Source organism: Homarus americanus, unplaced genomic scaffold, assembly GCF_018991925.1.
Source record: "Homarus americanus isolate GMGI-L3 unplaced genomic scaffold, GMGI_Hamer_2.0 scaffold40919, whole genome shotgun sequence".
NCBI lineage: Eukaryota > Metazoa > Arthropoda > Malacostraca > Decapoda > Nephropidae > Homarus > Homarus americanus.
Window position 1 is genome coordinate 59369 of NW_024744049.1, and position 23132 is coordinate 82500.

General features: G+C 38.2%; 1 long non-coding RNA gene across 3 annotated transcripts in view; it reads left to right on the forward strand.

The window, feature by feature from the left end:
* Window positions 1-4675: 4675 nt before the first annotated feature.
* Window positions 4676-23132, forward strand: part of LOC121877631 — a 92071-nt gene continuing 73614 nt past the window's right edge. For 2 of the 3 annotated variants that reach the window (XR_006091031.1, XR_006091032.1), the window contains exons 1-2: window positions 4676-4721; window positions 5453-5581. This is a non-coding gene — a long non-coding RNA (uncharacterized LOC121877631). The remainder of the gene's footprint in view (window positions 4722-5452; window positions 5582-23132) is intronic. The other variant, XR_006091033.1, reaches the window with a different exon arrangement.

Sequence of the window (23132 nt, forward strand, 5' to 3'; positions counted from 1 at the left end):
CAGCTCCTCGACCTACCAGACACACAGTTGGCTTAATTTTATGGAGAAGCTGACTGTTCAAACGCTCGAGCTGAACCAACATGATTTTATTATGAATATTTCAGAGAATAAATATCTATTTGTCTCTCTGTTAAGGTGACTGGTGGAAACAAGGCCTCTGGGACAAAACATTACATATATAAAATCTATACTGTGGTTATCCTCGCGCGTCAATAAGTGTGGACAATGTTACTGTTGTGATACAATCATTCACGCGATCGTCACAAAAATCTGTAAGGCAGAGGTGCATAAATTTTTTAGACACTTTGTATATCATGTAAACTATGATCACTTACACACATTACAAAAAAAGTATCTCTACGATTTTGTATTAGACAATATGACACAACGGCAAAAGGAATTTGACAACTCTACCGAGACAAAAGGAGTCGCAGTGTTCATTTTCGAATTCATCTGACTCAAGCGTAAAGATACTTTTTGTACGTACATTAAGGTCATAAAAAGAGGTGTTTACCGCCGAGATGGTTGTAGTGATGTAGCGGTGGGCGGCGGTGGGTGGGTGATGAGGTTGGGTGGAGGCCAGCAGCTGTAATAGGGAGGGGTCAGCGAACACGGCCAGACGCAGAAGACGACGTTCCACAACAATACCTGTCACAAGAGAGACTTTACAATATAGATTACGAATGATTAAGCTGACCATTAGTATTTATATATTTTTTTATCAGACAAGATTATGGAACAATTTGCAGTACAAGTTGTAAAAGGGGAAACAAAATATGATGGAATACCGTTTGTGTTGGTGGGGATATTAGCGGCGGTGTCTTGTATAGTCGTTCCCTCTACACCATTTTGGGGAGGAACCAGCTCCTTGTCCGGCATATTTCGCGCTCTGATGCCATCCAGGTCGAATCTGTGGTGTGTAGCGCCATTGAGGACAGTAGTGGTGTGATGATGACTGGCACCTATGAGAGGTACTACACGATCACCATCATCTTTCATCACCATCTGAGTATAGAAAATATGATGTACTAGTGTAGACAATGTGTACAAGTATAGTGCACTCACAGTATCAATGTATGATACAGTGCCCTTACATTGTCCGTATTATGCAGCTTTAGATAATCTGCCTCGTATTTTGATTAAATAACCTTACGGAAACGTAGCCTAAACTAAATTTAACCTAATCTAACTTAACTAAGCCAAACGCTAATCTAACCTAGTCTAGCCTGGCCTAACCTATCCTTAACTTAACTTATCATCAGGTGAAATAAGTTAGGGGTCTAATCTTCAGGTGATCCGTTATAAGCTGTAATAATCGTGAGGATGAGAAGCTAAAATTTCACAAGTATTCTTACCTCAGATTACATAAAGAATATCCAGCCCAGCTTAGTTCACCTGAAAATTAACCACCATACTACAATTTTTTTTTTTGGGGGGGGGGGTGAGGTTAGGCTAGGTTAGGTTAGAATCTCGACCCCATTTCGCCACTTATAGTAATAGCCTATCTCGTTCCTTGTGAGTAAAGACAGTTTCATAGCCTAATCAATTACGTTAATCATCTTGTTAAAACAGAATTTCCATAGTATTGTATGTACGGTATATTTTTGTAGTTTACTTCAATTTTGATATTTTGTGTCACCAGCAAGTATAAGACTTTATTATTAAGGAAAAAAATAAATACTTATGAAAAAGACTGAGAATATATTACGTATCTTGTGAATCTTCTACTGTAAAGGTCAGTGTTTTAGTGTCCTGCTGAATGTCTGTCTGTATAGTGTGTGTGTGGGGGGGGTACATCATAAAGGATCTGTCAACAACGGCACCACATACCCACAACAAGGTCTTACACGATACACCAATAACAAACTTCCCTGCAACGAAAACAGTAAAGCATAACCAGTCACCTCCAGCAGACGAGAAGATCCACAAACTCACCAGCGTAACTGATTCAGTAGGCAGTAGCAGAAGCAGTAGTAGTAGTGGAGGCAGCAAAAGGGCAGGAGACGATTGAAACAGCCCCATCTTGCCCACACAGTCACCCACACACCCACACACACACATCAAAGGTCACTCAACACCCCAGATCCACCTCACTTCCCTTATATATGGTCCACACCGCCACTTGTTGACAGTTTTCAAATTGTGTGATTTTTGTTTGTCGCTATAGTTGTCAATTACAAGTTAATGATCTTTCAGTATTGTTTTAAAATGCATTACGTATAATATTATATGTATTCTAAAACATAGATTTATAAAATAGTCGATATATTGCAAGTAGTTAATGGTATCACAGGAAGGTGGTGTATATTGAAACTATATCATCGAGAATTAATGAGTTTCCCACCTGCTCGTTAAAGGCCCTATCTCCCAGGTGCATGTGGTCACCTGCACACCATCGCCCCACTATCTAGTTGCCTATCTCTATCGTCACTAATTTATTTCTCCTCCTCACATCATGAAAACCATAAATCATCGTGTATGAGAAACTGATCTCTGTTTAATATATTCAATAGAGCTTTAGTTATACATGAGTTCTTCTTCAGCCAACACTCAACCTCTGGCCAGAATTAATTAAACTTGGTCTTCCTTGTTTTTGAAGTTACCAAGTTATTTCTTTTAACTTTTTTTTTATTTGGTGGCGAATAAATTATATATGTAAAGCGTCTGACAAGTAAACAAATCATCTTGGTTTATGTACAATATATACTTGTATTGTCTGTATACATGTTGAACTATATATCTATTCTATGTATACATATTGAAACTATATACCTACATTGACTGTATACATGCTGAACTGTATGAGTATGTGAATCAACAATATAATTATATAACGATTTTGCTGAATATCCATCAATCTATTTTTATTAAATGGACGGAAGGAGTCGTATGATTTAAGAGCATTTGAGACGGACAGACAGACAGACAAAACGATCTTAACAATAGGTGTCAGTATAGGGAGGGTAGGAGTAATGAATGACCTTCCTCATTATGTCTGCCCAGGTGGCTAATTGGTGGAGGAGGGGTGGGCTCTCTCTCTCTCTCTCTCTCTCTCTCTCTCTCTCTCTCTCTCTCTCTCTCAAGATTTTACTCTGTTCTAAATATATTTTTCTGTTAATATATGTGTAATTATATTAGTTTAAATTACCTAGATTATAGAGCTTAACCCCCTATTTCATTTTCACCTGACGATTAAATACCCTAGGTTATGGTTAGGTTAGGTAAGATAGATTATATTACGTTAGGTTAAATGAGGTTAGGTTAAGTTAGGTTAGATGATATTGGATTAGGTTACGTTAGGTTATTATCGCACCTGATCGTCTCCTATGTCACAGTGTCTCCAGGTGTCTCTGTTCACCTGGGCGTGGCCAACTTGTAGGAGATGTTGATAAGAGATAAGTCTTGAGCGTCTGAAGGCAATTAATATTTTATTGTTTTTTAATGATAGAAGGGACTTGGGGGCCTGTCACTGTACTGCACCTCACTAATGTCTTTTACTTTTACTATTATCCTCTTCACCACTGATCTGCTGCTCGTTCGCCATTCGGGCGATCGGTCACGTCTCTGTTACGCACTGTCGGCAAGTACTGGGCATGCACCGGCTCCTGAATGTACCTGAACCTGCTCCAGTCAAGTCAAGTCTGGTCTTGAAAGAGCTCACACTCGGTGCCGTCGCAATGCTTTTTGGTAGATTGTTCCAAGAGTTCACAACTCTCACTCCGAAAAGGTTGTATGTACCTGTACTGTCCTCACTACTGTCATTGCACTGTCCTTACTAATGTCACTGTTCTGTCCTCACGACTGTCATTGTACTGTCCTTACTAATGTCACTGTACTGTCCTCACTACTGTCACTGGTAAATCCTGAAGCAAAGTTAAAACGTATAGACGTAAGCATATCTTTGACATACAACTTATATCATGATTGGCTAGTACAGTACACCCATGAAATAAATACAGATGGTCACATTAACCCCAAATACAAAACTTAACATTGAATTTATAGGCAGTAATTCCTTTAATTTGTATCTCAGTTTATCTTGGAATGAAAGTAAGATAGCCTCGTACACACCAAGATACATTGTCTTGAAACATTGTTGCACGTCCAGACCAAACTAGAGCGATGGACTTATACAGTATATTGCAACAGCTTTAATTAGAAACAAGACATATTTTGTTTAGCTAAGATGGAGAAGTTTAATGTCGATGATTGAATTTTGACTGCACTTAAATTTTTGTATAATAAAAAATAGAAACTGTAGGTTAATAGTGATGAAAGAACCTCAATATCTCTATCTCTATCTATCATATTTAACAACTGTGCACTTGTATGTCGATTTTACCAATAAAATAAAATTTATCAGGTTAAACTACTGTGAGTTTGTATACAGATTTGACCAATTAACTACCATCTGCCACGTTGAATTACCGTGAGCTTGTTTGCCGCCAATTTTATCGAATAAGCATTATTACATTGAACCAATATGAATTTACTAGATTATTTTACTGCATATATAATATTATCTATCACGTTGAGCTAATGCGATATTGTATGGCTATTTTAAAGATTAAATGCCATGTACTAAGTTCAATCAATGAGAACTTTTATGATTAAACTGATGGAAAATTATTATTACTCTCCCTTTAAGGCCAAGATTCCTCCCCCGCAGAGCAGCTGACAGTCTGACTTCCTCCAGTGTAAACAAGGCTTCCGCTCTGTTGGTAAGTACACTTTTATTGTATTTTCACAGGAAATTCAAGGTACAATGAATTATGATGAGAGAGATTCTGAAGTTAATGATATTTTGGTTATATTTCCTTATTTTTATCGATAATCATCAAGTGAATTGTGTGTAAATAAGGTTAGGAGATGACAACGTGCTTGCAGCATGTTAGGTGGCGTGATGAACCATTGATGATAAGACTAGAAGTTGATACGATACAAGTAAATCGTATTTTTCCCAGATATATGGAACTATTTGTGGTCTCTGATGCTTATTGTGGTGATGTAATAAATGTTAAAATTATTATTGTATTTGCCATTGGTGTTCTAAGGTTGTAAATTGATAGTACTGTATTTAAAGAGCTGCGGGTACCTTTAGAAGAAGATAACAAGCGTAAACATACAAGTATAGAATCACTTCATTAACCAAAATTAATAAAATGCAAAGTCAATTTCAAAATTGGACTAGCTTCATAGTTATAACTTTGGGTAAATTTTTTCTTTAGAACATGAGTCCTTAGGGGTTGACCAATATGTTTTTCCAGTGTATTTTGGTGTGTTTTAAACGAATCTGACCTTCATTTTTGTCGGAAATTTATAGCCCCCCCCCCAATAATGGAGGAGAGCCTAACCCAACCCCTAGCCTGGGGGCTCTGCCCCCGTACACCCCAGTAGTCCTAGCTTAACCTAACCTAACCTAACCTAACCTAACCTAACCTAAATGTTTCAGTACTTTAAAACTTTGGGGCGCACCATGTCCGAAAGAACAATACCTTAGTTAGAAGTGGAAGGACCAGGGACAGGTTCAGGGTCATCGACCTCCTCCTCGTCGGACTCTTCTTCAGGTGGCACAGGTGAAGTACGTTCCTCCTTGACCAATTACAGAACCACTGGTTCTTTTCCTTTCTGTATGTACAAGGCAATTTACAGTGTGGGCACTCAACAGACGTAGGCAGAACACAGTGATTACGTAAGAATTTGATAGAATGATCGTATTTCTCGTAAAGCTCGGCAATAAACTAAAAATAATCGTAAGAGCATGATTTACACCCAACTTCGACCATGGCCATTGTCACACTGGTCATTGAAATTCAAATCCAAACCCAGGCTGCTTCCTTTGAAAAAATTAAAATATGATTGGTCAAAAAAAAATCGCGGGATGATATCGATACATCATTGGTCACGACTGGATGATGTCAGTTATTATTGTGCCGACGACATCTCCTCAGAGATGAAAACTGAAAAGAACGTAAAATAAATTATATTGTTTAGGAAGCAGAAATAACCCATTTGTTTTGGGGTTATTGGGGCTGTAACAATTAACGTCATGTATAGGTATAACTAAGTAACAAATATTTATATATATAGAATCCAGAAGATTTTGTTTAACGTTACTGTACCCTTTTCTTAATGTTTACCAATTTTTGTTAGACTTCTGAAAGGTGAGGTGAGGTGAGGTTAGGTTAAGTTAAGTTAGGTTAGGTTATGAATAATTTTACTCAAAGTAGGTGATTTAAATATAGTTAGAATAAAAAAAATCCCATATTTTATAGTTAACGGTACAAAATTGCGCAATGGACAGCTCAGCAAACTGCATTTGTCAAAATTTTAGTTCAATTATTTAGATTTAAGTGATGAACCCATATGTTCCCACAAAGCTACCAACAGAGTATAACAGAGAATCGAGCGATTGCCCAATTGGCTGGTGACGAAACGAGCGGCAAACGGATAAACTAAAGTCTGCTCTTGTAACCATAAACTCAGATCTGGTGTCTGTAGGTAAAGTTAGGATTTCTCCATTGACAACTTTTTGTAATTGGGTTGAATGTTTATTATATTTAGGGAGGGTCATATTAACTCTTTCACAACATGACACCAATTTCTATATTTTATTTGGTTAATCCCAGATAATTTTATTCACCTCAGAGAGAAATTCTGTAAACAAGGGGTTAATTTTATTAGTTTTGAAAGAGCCAAGTATCTCTTAAATTATCAGTATCTTATGATTAAATTTCGCGTGTGCTGTACTGTATACCGGGTGATTTAAATATAATGCTTTAAATTTAGTATGTTTGACTGAATAATATGAAATCCTGTAATAAGCAGGGTATTTACAAAAAGGGAGTTGTGGGTTAATATACATAAATTGTATTGAGGGTATTGAACAACAAACATTCCCAAAAAATTTAAATTAGTTAGGTAATGTTTTGGTGTGTTAAAGTCCTTGGTTAAATTACTCACAAAACTTAGCCAAATCCAATTTTAGATTAGATTAACTAGTCTCTAGTTAACCTAACCAAATTTATATGGAAACTTTATGTGAAAACTATTTTGTTGCCATATGATCCCCCAAGTTTATTCCTTCTGCAAAACTTTTGATTTCATGAATAAGTTTGGAGTGATACAATATCTTTATATATTTATTTTTTTTTTTTTTTTACAATTTGCCCTGTGCGGGGGTTAGTTTATTGGACACCCCCTTGCATCCTGTACAAGGCAATGCACAAAAGCATTTATAGCGCCCAACAGGGAAGCATGTGGAGTTCATACTTGCCAAGTCGACTCATGCATTAAAGGGCATAAGTGCCTGAAGGGCCATGGATTTTATAATACATATATACAGTGGGGTATGTTATAACGAATGGATTCTATTACGAATATTCCTATAACGAACGGTTTTACCTATAAAATTGAGAATGCTAGAACGAACGAAACTCCTACAACAAATTTTTTTTTCTTTTGTTTTTTTAATAATTTATTGTTTTTTTATTACAAGTATTAATTATATTCTTTATTTCAGGGGTTTAGATGCATATTTATGCACTTTTTTACAATTTTTTTCAATTTTATATTATATTTTTCAGTGTTAAGTGGTTGTATTTGGGGACCTGGAACGGATTAATCCTATAACGAACGAATGCTATAACGAACAAGGTTCTAGAACCAATTAGATTCGTTATAGCATACCCCACTGTATGCATTAAATACTCATTCCATTTGTAATAATTTTTCAAACCTGATTTACACAGTCATTCATTGGCAACAGAATAAGGTTGGACTAGGTAGAGATGACAAATGAGACAACTGGATTTCTGAAACCTTGCACTTATTTATAATGGTGGTATCAGTGGCGGCTCATGGTAAAATAAAATGGAAGGACTGCAAGTTTCACACAACAGTAGGGTACACAAATTTTACCTACCTCAGGTATGAGTTGATGTCCACGGATTTCCAGGGCATAGTAGTGGTGGTGGTAGGGATGGCTGAGGTAGTGATGGTAGTATTACTCGAAAATAAAATCGGTGTGTCGGCTCTGATGTAGCATAATGGTTTATTATTTTTTCATTAAAATCCTTCATTTCTGTTATCATTTTATTTTCAATGGATATCATTGCTAAAGCAGACAGTCTGTCATTCACCATGGTACTGTGCAAAAAAGTTTGAATTCTCTTCAAAGTTGAAAAGCACCTTTCTGCTTCTACCGTTGTCAATGAACTTGACAGTGTCTGGAAATGTTGACTGTAGATGATTGTCATTCATCTTCTCCAACAAGTCTATGAGACTTTCTGATTTACACAAATCTTCTGTTGTGTACAGTACAATAAATTCAGTTCTCAATTTGTCTTTATCAAGCAAGGGATAGGCTGCAACTGCTTGTGCAAGTTCATTACTAGGGAAATTTTTGGTATACACTGGAAAATTCTTCACTGAAAGTAACTTGCTTGTTTCCAAATAATTAACAAAGCTGAATCTCTCTGCAGTGCAGCAAAATTACGTCACAGACCTCCTTTGCGGCAGCTGATCTATCTGTACAGTATTAAATTTTCTTCTCTTCTGCTCAGGAGGAGACACTATGGCATCACATTCATCTCTTAACTTCTGAACTGCGAAATTAAAAACTTTTAAAGAGGCATTAGCCTTTGCTGCATCAATATTTCTAGAATGAAGCTGATAGAACATGATGTCAACATGAGGCATTACTTTGGAGAAAAATTACAACCAAAATTCGAACTCAGGATCATTCACAATTCTTTTGATACCAGCTGTTGCAGATCCAGTGTCTCTTGAGTTATATGCTTCCAGTGTGCTGCAACATTCAATTAGTGCATCTTTCATTTCATGCACAGCATTGACTGTTCTGCTCTTGAAAATCCTACATGTTGCAGATGGCCTTGGAATTCGATGGCCAGCAACATTCTCCAATGCAGCCATTCTTTGTGGAGACTTAGAAAAAAATGCTGGTATTCCTGACAAGTTATTGACAAATACTCGAACATTAGTACAGTATTCTGTGATGTTGCCTTTTCCAAAATCAAGTTCAGTTGGTGTGCATAACAGTGGATAAAGTGGGCATTGTTACACACTTCTTTTATTGACTCCACTTAGAGCAGCTGCACCATTGTAAGTTTGGGCAATGAGCTTGTGTGGACAATCACCAATTAAAGTCTTTAGCTCTTTAAGAACAATTACCATCTGTGTGTTATCGTAAATATAAATTGTCTCATCACACATAACTGCCAAATATTATGCATTCTTTACTTCTTCCTTGATCTTATTTTTGCAAATTTCAAACATAGATTCTAAAATTTCATTCTGTATTGATTTGGATGTTCCTTTAAAAACTGTAGCAGTCTTTAAATGAGCACCTAAGTTAGAATCCAGTTCACAGGCAAAATCAAATAATCCACGAAATAATCCCGGATTCTTGGAGTTCATAGAATCATCATGTCCTCTAAGAGGGAGTTCAAATCTTCCAAAATTTTTTACACAGTTTATGATTTTGGATAGCACATCTCTTTTTTTATTTTATTTTTTCTCACCTGTTCATTGTGTTTTGCAACTGAGAGCTTGTATGCTGTGTCAATTTGCACTGCAATGTTCACTTTACCCAGCAACAATAAATCAGTCATGTTATTCATGTGTTTGGCTGACTGCTCATGTTTCATTATTTTCTGTGGCAAATGCCTCAAGTCAGTCACACCACTTTTCGTCCTTGACGAGTCCCCATCAAAGAATAAGCATGGAAAGCAGAATAAAGCTTGCCTCATCACACCCATAGAGCCATTCACATTTCTGATAAACACTGATGTTAAACTGGCATGTATATTCTTTGTTCCTGCTTGTACTATTCTGTTGAATGGATAAAACTGGTGTAGATCTTCCTTTTGCTGTGATTTTGGTCTTTTCATTTGATGTCAACTGGGAAAAGTTGATTCTTTGAAAATAACTCACTCGATTTTCCATCGTCAAAGGGTAATTAAAGAAAGCACAACTTAACCTCACCTTCCGCACGCAATGTAAGCACGAGACATGAATCGTACGGCAACTATGAAAGTAACTTAAATTTGGGCCTGGTTTTAATGAAACTTCACTTAGTAACATAGATACTATGTCAGAAAATGGAAGTCCCAGGATAGGTTACCACTTCCAGATCTGTGCAGAGTTTTAAAAATGTACATGACAGTTGATCTACTTAATTACTGTTCGTTCAGAGAAAATTCACTACTGTGCTCTTGAATATGACTGAAACCATCATTTGAACTGGTATGTTTATCTTTTGTTTGCAGACCATGAAATATAAATGAGATGTGTTTGTGGTACACTTGTCTACTTCTGGTTAACCATTGGAACTCTTGCCCATTTTGATCTTAGATAGATAAATAATCAGCTAATTAGTTAGATAGAAAGATAGATATTCATCATACAAGTTAACAATTGACTCAGCATGTACTGTACAAGTATATAAACAGTGCAGGGCTGCATTCAGTTGCTCAACTTGTAGCTTTCTTAATACAGTAAATCCTCGCATAATGTCATGGTTCCATTCCGGAATACCATGACGTTAACGGACACAACGTTAACGGAATCAATTTTCCCTATAAGAAATTGATAAAATACGGGAGTTACGTTTCCCAGTCTCCCTTTGCCCCATAAAATACATTACATATACAGTACCTGTACAGAAATTCAATAGCATATATATATATATATATATATATATATATATATATATATATATATATATATATATATATATATATATATATATATATATATATATATATATATATATATATATATATATATATATACATATATATATATATATATATATATATATATATATATATATATATATATATATATATATATATATATATACTATATATATATATATATATATATATATATATATATATATATATATATATATATATATATATATATATATATATATATAAATTAAATCATTTTGTATTGTACTCTCTGATGGACGTAGGTGGTGGAGCGAGTGTGTGGTGGGTAGTGGAGCGGAAGAGGAGGGTGGCGAGTCACTGAGACCCGGCGGGTGGCTCCTCCTCCTGGCTTAAAACCTCCATTTTCGTAGCAAGGCTAATGGTCTTACGTTGCTTCTTCACAACACTAGCATCAGTAGCACTTGGTGGGTGCTTGGAAGCCATTTTGAATGGTTAGAGTACAGTATTAAGAGCAAAAACACTTAAACATGCGTTAACGTTGTGGTAGCTTAACAAAGACTGGCGACGCTTGGGGGCTCTGTGACTCTCCGCGGGTGAGAGTGTAGCGCGCCAAGATGAGAGAGGGTGATGTGCCATACAAAGTAGTCCGTGACAACGTTATACTGAATCGGCAGGACGTTATCCGAATCTTGGGTATCTAAAGAATTGCGACGTTATAACGAAACAACGTTATCGGGGGCAATGTTAAACGAGGACTTACTGTACTACTTTTTCAATTGAACGGCAGCATAGTTGGCTACTCAAAGTTTTGTTGCGCTATGACAACTATGCCCTATAGAGTTACTAGCTCTGTACTGCTGAGATGTTTATAAACAAGAAAGGTGGTGACTGGAGAAGAACCATATCGTTGCAGTGGCTGTGATGTTGTATATGCACATAGAGACCTGCAGTAACTATTACGAAGACTCAAGTATTCATAATTACAGTACATCACTACAATAAACACTATACGTAGCATAGTACAGTGGGGTATGCTATAACGAACGGATCCTACTACCGATATTCCTATAACGAACGGTTTTACCTATAAAATTGAGAATGCTATAACGAACGAAACTCCTACAACGAACATTATTTAATTTTTTTTTTTGCTAATTTATTGTTTTTTTATTACAAGTCTTAATGATATTCTTTATTTCAGGGGTTTAGATGCATATTTATGCACTTTTTTACAATTTTATATTATATTTTTCAGTGTTAAGTGGTTGTATTTGGGGGCCTGGAACGGATTAATCCTATAACGAACGAATGCTATAACGAACAAGGTTCTAGAACCAATTAGATTCGTTATAGCATACCCCACTGTAAGTCATTATTCCCACAGGACACCGCCAAAACCCATGCTGTCATAAGCATAACTTAACAAATAACAACCACCTGCTTTTTTATTCTTTTTTTTGTGTGTGTGTGTGTGTGTGTGTGGTTCATGATGATGTCACAATCGTTTAGTTTGCACCATAATGCTCTACGAATTCCCGTACAGGATGGGAGTACCCGGAGAAAACCTGCTATGTTTGGTAGGGTCACACTGGATAACACCCTTCTCACATCTGTCCCAAGCTGGTGATTGGATCCAGGACAGAGTAGTGAGAGACCTTATCACTGTCCCACTAACATTACCCTAACAGACTGAACTTCATTCCCCAGCCAGTATCCCTCCCCCAGATTCTTAAGGGAATGAATGGTAAAAATTTTGTTTGTTGCTGGAGATGTTAGAACACATTTAGTAGGTTGACTACAGGAGTGACTTCTGGTTTATTTTTATTTTTTTAAATTGAATATTTGTAGGGCACTAATAGTATCAGTTTTAATTCCTTCTAGTTAAAAAAAAAAAGTTGAGTGCGTAATAGATTTTTAAGTTTAAGAGATAGAGGCATTAGTTTTAGGATACATAGAATAAATTTTGGTAAAGACTAAATTTATATACTGGTGCTTCTTACTATCTAATGAAGGCCTATGTAGGTGTTTCATATTAGTGTTGGTAGTACAGTGCAGTTGTATGTGTGTCCGTCCTGGGTAAAAAAGGTGTTATCCACTGTGGCCAAACTAAACATGGCAGGTTTTCTCCAGGTACTTGGGTGTTCCTGCTGTACGATACTGACATCGGACAAAGAACAGATTGATTGCCTAAATGGCTAGTAAGCTGATAAATGGTGGAAATGATAACAAAATAAAGTAAATAAACTTATTGATAAAATTTGACGCTAGATGCTTTACTTTGGGAGATATAAGAAATGGATTTATAATATGGGATTTTTTTTTCTCATGGTAATCATGTCTAGCAGCCACAAGACCAACCATTTGCTCTGAAACATCTCTTGAATATGTGAATTGTAAATTTTTACTGATTTTTGTTGATTATCATCAATTGTGCTGCTCAAAGCTAGTGTCCAGATGAATTTAAAGTGACATGAAATTTTTTTTAAGTTAAATAGATCGATATTAAATTAGTAAAGTTGTTATACAAGTTTACATTGAGGCAATGCATGAATACATTTCAGCATGTGTATAGATAATGCAGGTATACAAACAGTGGTAAACAGTAAGGCAGTTTGACCAAATTTAACCAACAAAGCCATCAGATGCTTATTTCCATTAGGATTTTTGCATAGTCTGGGGTACTAAATAGTAATACTGTACTGTAGTAAATGTAAAAAAAAGCGTTAAAATTTGTGGCTGAACATATCATGAATTACATCGTACTTACAGTAGACTACCTTAAGCTGATGGCTCACTTCAACAAGACAACTTTCTATGACTAATACATTTTCTTGTTCCTAGATTCAAGAAAATAAATGCATTAACGTTTGAGAATTTAGACCCACAATCACGCAGGTATTTTTAATTTAGTTCATTGTTTAGAGGAAGTTTTAATCCTGGATGTTTGGTGTCCAGTGATGAACTGAGACTGAGAAATAATTCTTGGCATCTTGTTCAGAGTCTAAGCCTCTAAGGGATACAAGGTAATTCAGTATTGTATTCCTTTCACAATGTATGGGTCATCTATGAGTGGTCTTTGAAATGCATACTTGACTTAATCATCTTCACCACTATCCTGATGGCCAATGTTAGATTTTTTTTTAACTGTGAACCATTTTTTCCTTATTCATTCAAATTATGGTTTTATGATGGGTTTTAATCATTTTTGGTCTGGTGGTTGTCTTAAGGATCACTTAGGCCTCTGGTCACTGAGTCCAAATCCAAACTCTTTATTTTTAGGTTTTAAAACCTGTCAGTCATAAAAAGAAGTCCTGTATGCTGTACAGTACTGTATGGCTATAGACAACAGTCATCCTTGAAGACTTACCAATACAGGTTGTCACTAATACCTGAGGTTGTTTGTAGACAAGGTTGATACATTACAATAGTGTATAAGCAAAACTGGGTTAGACAAAGATAGGTTTCCATAGTATAAGAAGGGTTATACGTACGGTATTTTCAGCTACAGACAGTCCCCCTTTTGACGATGCATGTGTATTGTACTAAATTTTCATACATACTCTTAATATCAATACAGTACAGCACCAGTAATTAAACTCCTTGTAGTGTACTGTAAATTTTATTGAATGAACACTAAAAATGAGTAAACTTTACTTTATGTTACTCTCCAATACATGGCACCTCAGATAATATTTGCATCACATAGCCGGTACAGTAATACATTTTATATTTTGTTATCACTCCCCAATCCATTGGCTGGAATAAGGAAGGTGTTGGGCAGCTTAAACATGATTTGGCGACTAGGGTGCAAGATACAGTATAATATTTAAGTGGGAAGGATGACTCAGAGCATTATCAGGGAGGAGTAAGGCCTTGATATTGAGGTTAGTCAGGGCAATAAGGCTTCACAAATCAATCTTGGAATTTTGGGGGGTTGCTATCCAGGCTTTTTTACAGTACAGTACACTACGGTAATTGGTTTGTGAGTGAACAGGTAGCTCAGCTGTGATGGCTAAGACCTCCTACAGCCTGGGGATTATGGGAAAGGGAAAATAGTGCCCAGATTTGTGCTCTGGTTGCGTCCTTTTGGCATATGGTGTGGTAGATGTTCTCCCACGTTGTATACGAGTGAGAAAAATTAAAAGCTCTTTGTATACAAACCCCAGTTGGTTACAGTACTTTTTAACCCAAATTTGGGTGGTAAAATGTAAACTGAGTACAGTACACTGTATATGCAAATCTGGTGCTTGTGAAGTTGGTATATCAAGGCAACCTGTACAACTAGGTCCTCATGCTTGTACGATTTGGTATTGCCACTAGTCAGCTTGTTAGCCACCTGGGTGGTCGGTCGGTCACATCTCTGTTATACACTGTTGTTGGCAAGTACTGTATTGGGCATGTACCAGCTCCAGAATATATCTGTACCTGCACCAGTGTTGGTGAAGTCTGGTCTTGAATGAGCTCACACTCGTTAACGTCACAACGTCACAACATTCTTGACAGATTGTTTCAAGAGTTTACAACTTTCATTCCAAAAAGTTTGCCTGACATTTTTTTGAACTTGTGGCTTCTTCAACCTTAAGCTGTTACCCATAGTGGGGAGAGTATCTACTAGCTTCAGCTATGAACACTCAACTGAGTAATGTTTTCTGAGGCAATTGCAGACATTCTAAAACCTATGGGCATTTGAGGTACCATGGCACAGGCACCAGTCTGGTGGCCCTCCTTTTATTCATTTATTATTTTACCACTTATCAGCTTGCTAGCCATTTGGGCAGTTGGTCTATCCAGTGTTTAGTACAGGAGGAAACCTGTGATATTTGGGAGGGTCACACTTAATAACACCCTTGTCGCGTGTGCCTGGGCCAAGCACGACTCGAAAACCCTTGACATATTGGTGAGAGATGTGTGTTACTGATGTACCTATGGACGTTTTTAATCAACTGACAGTCTGTAGCATATCTCAGGGACCATAATAGATAGATAGATAGATAGATAAAAAAGTTTACATTGGTTTGGAAAAAATATTTAGACAATGCAGGTACTGTATACAATTCAGCATGTATATAGACAATACAGGTTTAGAGCTCAGTATGTATATAAACAATGCAGGTACGGTATATACAGTTCAGCATGTATATTACAGACAATGCAGGGGTAAACAGGCTTTAGGGTATTAGAATAAATATTTTTGATCTTATGTACTGTACTGTGATCTTGAGGAAAGGATAGACTTGTTAGACCATTGCATTAAAACACTGATGGAATTTGACACGAAAACAACACAAAATATTGTTGAGGTTTTTGATTAGGTTTGATTGGTCAGGGGATGGTAGTTTCTGTTTGTACAGCTCGTGCTCACCTGAATTGGCTCTTCCAGATACTTTACAAATAAGAATGCTGCCCTTACCTCGAATTATTTAGTGTGTTGTACTGTAACTTGGTGTTCAAGTAGAGTTTTGTATTTTATTACACGTCACCAAATATAACAGTTTATCGTAGTATGTCATTAAATATGTTGGTGTCGGCTTCTCTATTTTCTATAAACAAGAAAAAAAGAAAATGTGAACTAAAGTAAGGGATACTAGTGAAGATTGTTAAACGCTAATTACAAACATAACCCCGTATAGTATTCAGGGAAGGATCCGGAAATATCAAAAGGGGGGGTCCAAGAAGTTTTGGGTGGGGGAACATGGCGAGCCAAGGGAGCCCATCCAGCTGGGGGGGAGGGGGGGAGCTGTAAGCCTCCCTACCCACCTCCCCAAGATTTTTTATTTTTTTAATCTGACCAATATTATCATGGGCATTTAGAGGATATGTTGAAGCTATTCTGAGGTCAATAATAATTACTTTTTACTTTATAAAAGCGTCTGGGTACAATACTGCATTAAAGAAAATTTATGGTAATTTTCTGATGAAAAGGGGCGGTCTGGACTCCCCCCTCCCCCCTCCCGGATCCGCACTTGGTGGCCTGTGTAGGAACCCTCTATTGTTCTTGATAATTTTGTCAAGGACTCTCATATTCTCTCTCTCTCTCTCTCTCTCTCTCTCTCTGTTTATGCACCCACCCGTCTGTTCACTTGCCCGTCTAGTATATCCGTTCGTCCGTCCATCCGCCCTCTCAACCTGAGGTACTGAATGATTTTGTCTGTTTCTTTGTATTATTCCTTGGATTAGTTGTTCCATTTTGTCTTTCTATCCGTCTGTCTGTCTGTCTGTCTGTCTTTTTAATCTATCTATCTATCTATCTCTCTATCTATCTACCTGGCCGTGATAGCATACCTTACCCACAACAGCTTGGTCGATCACGTGTGCTGTCTAAGAGGGTATTATGTTCCCCCTATGAATTTTAAATAGACTAAAGTGGTTTGTTTGAAGTACTACCACCCCCCCCTCTCTCTCTCTCCCCTCTTGCCTCCCCTCTCTCTTCCCCCCACTCCCCTCACATCCCCTCTCTTTCCTCTTTTCTTGCCTCTCACTCCCTCCTATCCACTTTTTCCCTTCATCCAACTCTTCTTCCCTCACTCCTTCTTTCCCTCACTTTTCACCTCCCCTCCCCTCCCTCACCCTTTCTCACTTCACCTTCCCCTCCTCCCTCACCCCTTTCTCCTTCACCTTCCCTCCCCTTCCTTCCCTCACCCTTTCTCTCACTTCACCTTCTCCTCCTCGCCCTCTTCTTCTCCCCCTCACTTCCGGGAATCGAACCCTGGATCCCTCGTTCTTCCTCTTCTCTCATTCTCTCCCCTCTTATCCTTCCCTCAACTGTGTTTTTATCTACTTATTTTTCCTTCCTGTGCTTTTCATCTTTCCTGTTTCTCCTCCTCCTCCTCCTCTCTTGTTTTAATTTTCCTATTTTTCCTGTGAGTCGTCCCTCCTCCCCCCCCTCTCTCTCTCTCTCTCTCTCTCTCTCTCTCAAGTCTCTGATTATTTGTTATGCTTCCTTTCCTCCTCTTCTTTCTCTCGTCCTCCTCCTCCTCCTCCTTCCACCTCCACCCCTCCTTCCTCCTCCTTCCCCTTCCTCCTCTTCCCACCTGCTTCCTTCCTTCCTTCTTCCCTCCACCCCTTCCACCTCTCTGCTGCTCCCTTCCTCCCCCTCTACCTGCATCCTTCCTTCCTTCCTTCCTTTACTTCCTTCTTTAATCCCTTTCCGTCCTCCTCCCCTCCTCTTCCCCTTCCTCCTCCTCTACCTGTTTCCTTCCTTCCTTCCTTCTTCCCTCCACCCCTTCCACCACCACCACCACCTCCTCCTCCTCCTCCCTCCCTTCCTTCTTTACGAGTTAGAGTGACAAAGAAAAACTAATCCGGGTCCAATTTTGTGGGTCTTTGTAGGTTGGGCCTCGGAGCCAATGGCGTGTGTTTGTCGACCACCACCAGCCTATTGACGAGATAAAAGATGTACCTCGTCTCTCCCTGCTACACCGTCACATCTACCACATCTTATATACACGCCCACTACCCCATCCCTTCCCTGCCACGCCCCTCTATGACCCAGGATACGATACGACCCGTCATGACCTCCTTCAGGATACAATATATCCCCTCCTCCTCCTCCTCTCTCGACCTGCATGATACACCACACGATACGTCCCACCTGTTGATGATACCACGACCCATTACGATGCGTCCCACCTGTTGATGATACCACGACCCATTACGATGCGTCCCACCTGTTGATGATACCACGACCCATTACGATGCGTCCCACCTGTTGATGATACCACGACCCACTACGATGCGTCCCACCTGTTGATGATACCACGACCCACTACGATACGTCCCACCTGTTGATGATACCACGACCCACTACGATACGTCCCACCTGTTGATGATACCACGACCCACTACGATACGTCCCACCTGTTGATGATACCACGACCCACTACGATACGTCCCACCTGTTGATGATACCACGACCCACTACGATACGTCCCACCTGTTGACGATACCACGACCCACTACAATACCCGTTGAGCGGTTTTGTGGGTTAATTGATTTATTTTGTGTTTTGTTTTGTAGGTTATTTAGCGGTTTGTGTGTTGGCGGCTGTTGGTTTCACTGACTGTTGTAATGATGTTGTGTGGTGATTGTGGTTGAGGTAAATGGTGATTGTGGTTGGATGTGGTGATTATTATTATTATTTATTTTTTTGTTCTTGTTATTTATATTATTATTATTATTATTATTATTATTATTATTGTTATTATTATTATTATTATTATTATTATTATTATTATTATTGTTGTTATTATTGTTATTATTATTGTTATTATTATTATTATTTTTGTTATTATTATTACATACGTGTGTTGACCCAGGTACAGTATAGGTAGATTAACTAATGTGTTGTGAGTGTGACGGCGGTAATAATCATGTACTGAAGTTAATGGCTTAGAAAAAAACATTGGTGAAGGTTGATTGATTTGTTCATAAAAGTGTATTAATTGTTGATTCTGAGTGAACGATTCCTTTATGTTTGTTTGTTGTTGTTGTGGTAGAAATATGTTACCTGTATTGTGATTAATATTTTGTGTCTGGGTCAGGTGTGTGTATATGTATTTTTGAACTATTTTTACAGTATTTAAAAATGTAAACATCACCTCATGATTAAGATACCCCAATTTATTTTTGCTGGTGATTAAATATCCTGATTTTAACCTCAACTAACCTAACCCAACTAAGTCAAGCCAACCCTAACCTAACCAAACTTAAGTCAAACCTAACCTAATCCAAGTCCAACCTCTCTCAGGTAGCGCTAAGGTGTTTAATCATCAGGTAATACAAACTCTCTGATGTGATTGGCTAAATCTTCAGGTATAATTAGAAAATAATAAGAATCGTAGACAACTTTAAGGAGTGTCTATATAAATGCCAGACACTCACGAATTGGAGTCTCATATAGACGAATTCAATAATGCGGGAGGGATGGGCAAGTTCTTCTCCGAGCCTAAAGCCAACACAAGCAGGTTATAGCTATATAGTTACCTCTCCCTCTCTCTCTCTCTCTCTCTCTCTCTCTCTCTCTCTCTCTCTCTCTCTCACTTTGTTGATATCGAGAGGAGACGAGAGAAATGATATCTTCAATAATACCGTCTTCAATATCTTCTTCGTTTTGCCTCGACTCATGAATTTTATTTGGGGAATTTATTTATTTTTGTTTGTTGAGGGGGGGGGGGTGTGATTAGGGACTTTTGTGGGATTTGTTTTTTGGATAAGAGATAGTAGTTATTTATTACTTACACTTCTAGATATAAAACCTAATACTCTTTGCCTTATTTCGAACATTAACGCACTGTTTTCTAGGCCGTAGGTCCGGGCTTACAAGTACCCCTAAGTCTCTTTCACAAGTCGACTTCTCTAGGTTGATGTTGTTAAGGCTGTATACATTGACACTTTGTTCTTCCAATGTTAAGTACGCTGCACTTGCTGGTGTTGAATTTCATTTGCCATTTTTCTGACCACTACTGTAGTTTATTTAAATCCTCCTGTAGTGCATTTGCATCCTGCCCTGAATTAATCTGCCGCCCTATTTTGGTGTCATCCGCAAACTTGCTTATGTCACTGCTGATCCCAGTATCTAGATCGTTTATGTAGCTTATGAACAAGAGTGGTCCAAGTACTGACCCCTGGGGAACCCCCCTGGTAGTGGCAGTTCTCGCTGGCTGTCTGTCTCCTTTTCATCTTCTCACTATCTCCCCCTCTCTTTTTTTCCTCCTCTACCCCTCTCTTTCTTCTCTGTCTTCTCCCTCTCTTTGTTTTTATTTCTCTCTCTCTCTCTCTCTCTCTGATGACTGGAGATCATAGTCTCTCTCTCTCTCTCTCTCTCTCTCTCTCTCTCTCTCTCTCTCTCTCTCTCTCTCCTCTCTCTCTCTCTCTCTCCCTCTCTCTCTCTCTCCCTCTCTCTCTCCCTCTCTCTCTCCCTCTCTCTCTCCCTCTCTCTCCTCCCTCTCTCTCTCTCTCTCTCTCTCTCTCTCTCTCTCTCTCTCTCTCTCTCTCTCTCTCTCCCGCATATAAGAGAGAGGTCACAGTGGCCATAGATAATTAGCTACTGGACACCAAGCTTATACAGTGTGTGTGTGTGTAGTGGTGTTATGTCTCTATTTTAGTACAGGGAGTTTAGGTTAAGGTTAGGTTAAGTTAGGTAAGGTTAGGTTAGGTTGATATTGTCTTCCTGCTTGGTGGTGGAGAATTATTTTGGTTATTCATTGATGCTTTATTGAGAGATGTTTTTAGCTATGGACTTTAAATGATAGTGGTAATTGCTCAACTTACCTTGCCTCACCACACACACACACACACACACACACACACACACTATAAATATAAGGAGGGTAGTGGTTTACGCCGTTTCACCAACCCAGATTTTTCACCACAATATCGTCTTCAAATGAGTTTTGCCCAGGGCCAGTTGACGAGACAAAACAGAAAAAATTGAAAGTGAACCCCATCTGTGTTGAGAGGAGGGGGTGAGGAAGGGGGTTGAGAGTGGGGTTAGATAGAGGTGAAAGAGGTGGGAGATGGAGGGGTGTAGGGAAAATGGGGATGGAAGTGTGTAGGGGGAGAGGAGGGGTGAGGTGAAGAAGGGGGGGGTTGAAAAGGGGAAGGGTGGTAATGGGGGGATGGATGTGAAAGAGAAGAGGTGAAAGAAAGGTGGAAGAGAGAGATAGGAGTGATGAAGGAAGAGAGAAAGGAGTGACGAAGGAAGATAGAATGTAGAGGTGAGGTAAAAGGATGAAGAGGAAAGAGGGATGGAAGAAAATGGAGAAGAGGGAAGATGGAGGAAGTGTACAGGGAAGAAAGTGAGGGTAAGAGACAGTAAAAGAGGAGAGATGGAGAAGTGGAGAGGCTTGAAGGGGTGAAAGAAATAAAGAGAAAGAGAGATAGCTTTAAAAAAAATCCAGAGTGGTTTGAGGAGCTGAAACACATCTCTTTGTCTCGTCAGAATCATAGACTCAAAGCTTCATTGCGCATAAAAAAAATAAAATAAAAAATAGAGACAGAACGAAAAGGAAAAATAGAAAGATGAATAAAAATCGAAAGAAGAAAAAAATACGAATGAGGGGAGGGAGCATAAAGGGGAAAAGATAATAGGGAGAAGAACTGGAAGAGATGAAAGAGGAATAGCGAATGGTAGTTAAAAAAATGCGAGAGTATGAGAGATAAGGGGAAAGAAAGAAGGGGAGGAAGGAAGCGAAAGAAGGGAAGGGAGGAAATGAAAGAAGGGGAAGGAAACGAAAGGTGAGGAAGGAAATGAAAGAAGGGGGAAGAAAACGAAAGAAGGGGGGAGGAAGGAAACGAAATAAGGGGAGGAAGGAAACAATAGAAGGGAAGGAAGGAAATGAAAGAAGTGGAGGAAACAAGGAAGTGAAGGAAGCAAAAAGAAGGGATAGGGAAAGGTGATGAGTGGTGAATAGAGTAGATAAGTAGTACAATATAAAGATAAAGTGAGAGAGAGAGAGAGAGAGAGATCTGATTAGAGTTAAAAAGCAAACAATATTAGAGAGAACACCAAAAGTCACTGCAAACAAGACTCATGCCATCTTGATCGTAAAGAATACCAGGTCGTTTATTGAGCAAACATTGTCAGATCTTGCCAAAGTAAACAGTATCACTCGATGTAGTAAAGTAAACATTATTAGTTTATATTGAAAGCAAACATCACACAGAATACGACAAAGGCAAACAGTTTTAAAACATAATAGAAATGTATTAGATTGTTGATATTGCAAACATTTATTATATATCTAATGCAAACATATTTATTACCATAGATAAACAATTTTAAATAGGTTTTATAAAATATTTCGATGATTACAAAAACAAACAATAGACAAGAGCAAACAATATCAAACCACAAACAATATTATCATAGCACATTGTGACAGAAACAGATCCAGTCGTATCTTTGAAAATTTATCAGATGCATTTCTAGACCAAGTTGTGTCATTATCCGTTTCAGAAATAAATAGTAATACATTTTTAAACGAGAGTGTATCACAGGTCGTAGGAGAAACAAAAGGAAAGCGAGGAGACTAGCAGTTGAGAATAAGAGAAAATAAGTTTAAAAGGCGATATGTTCGTAGCCCTCACAACAACATGTTCGTAGTCCTCACAATAACATGTTCGTAGTCCTCACACCATGTTCGTAGTCCTCACAGCAACATGACCGTATCCCTCACAACATGACCGTATCCCCCACAACATGACCGTATCCCCCACAACATGACCGTATCCCCCACAACAACAACACCCAACTTAACTAACTGTATCTTCCGACAAGTCTACGGCCGTATATTGAATACACGACAAGATTACATTTTTATATATATATATGAAGGAATTTCCACGTGTGTGAGGGCTGGAAGTTACGACACTGTTCTGCTATATAGCTCACAGAAAGCAGACGTGATATTGCTGGAAAAAAAGATAAAGAAA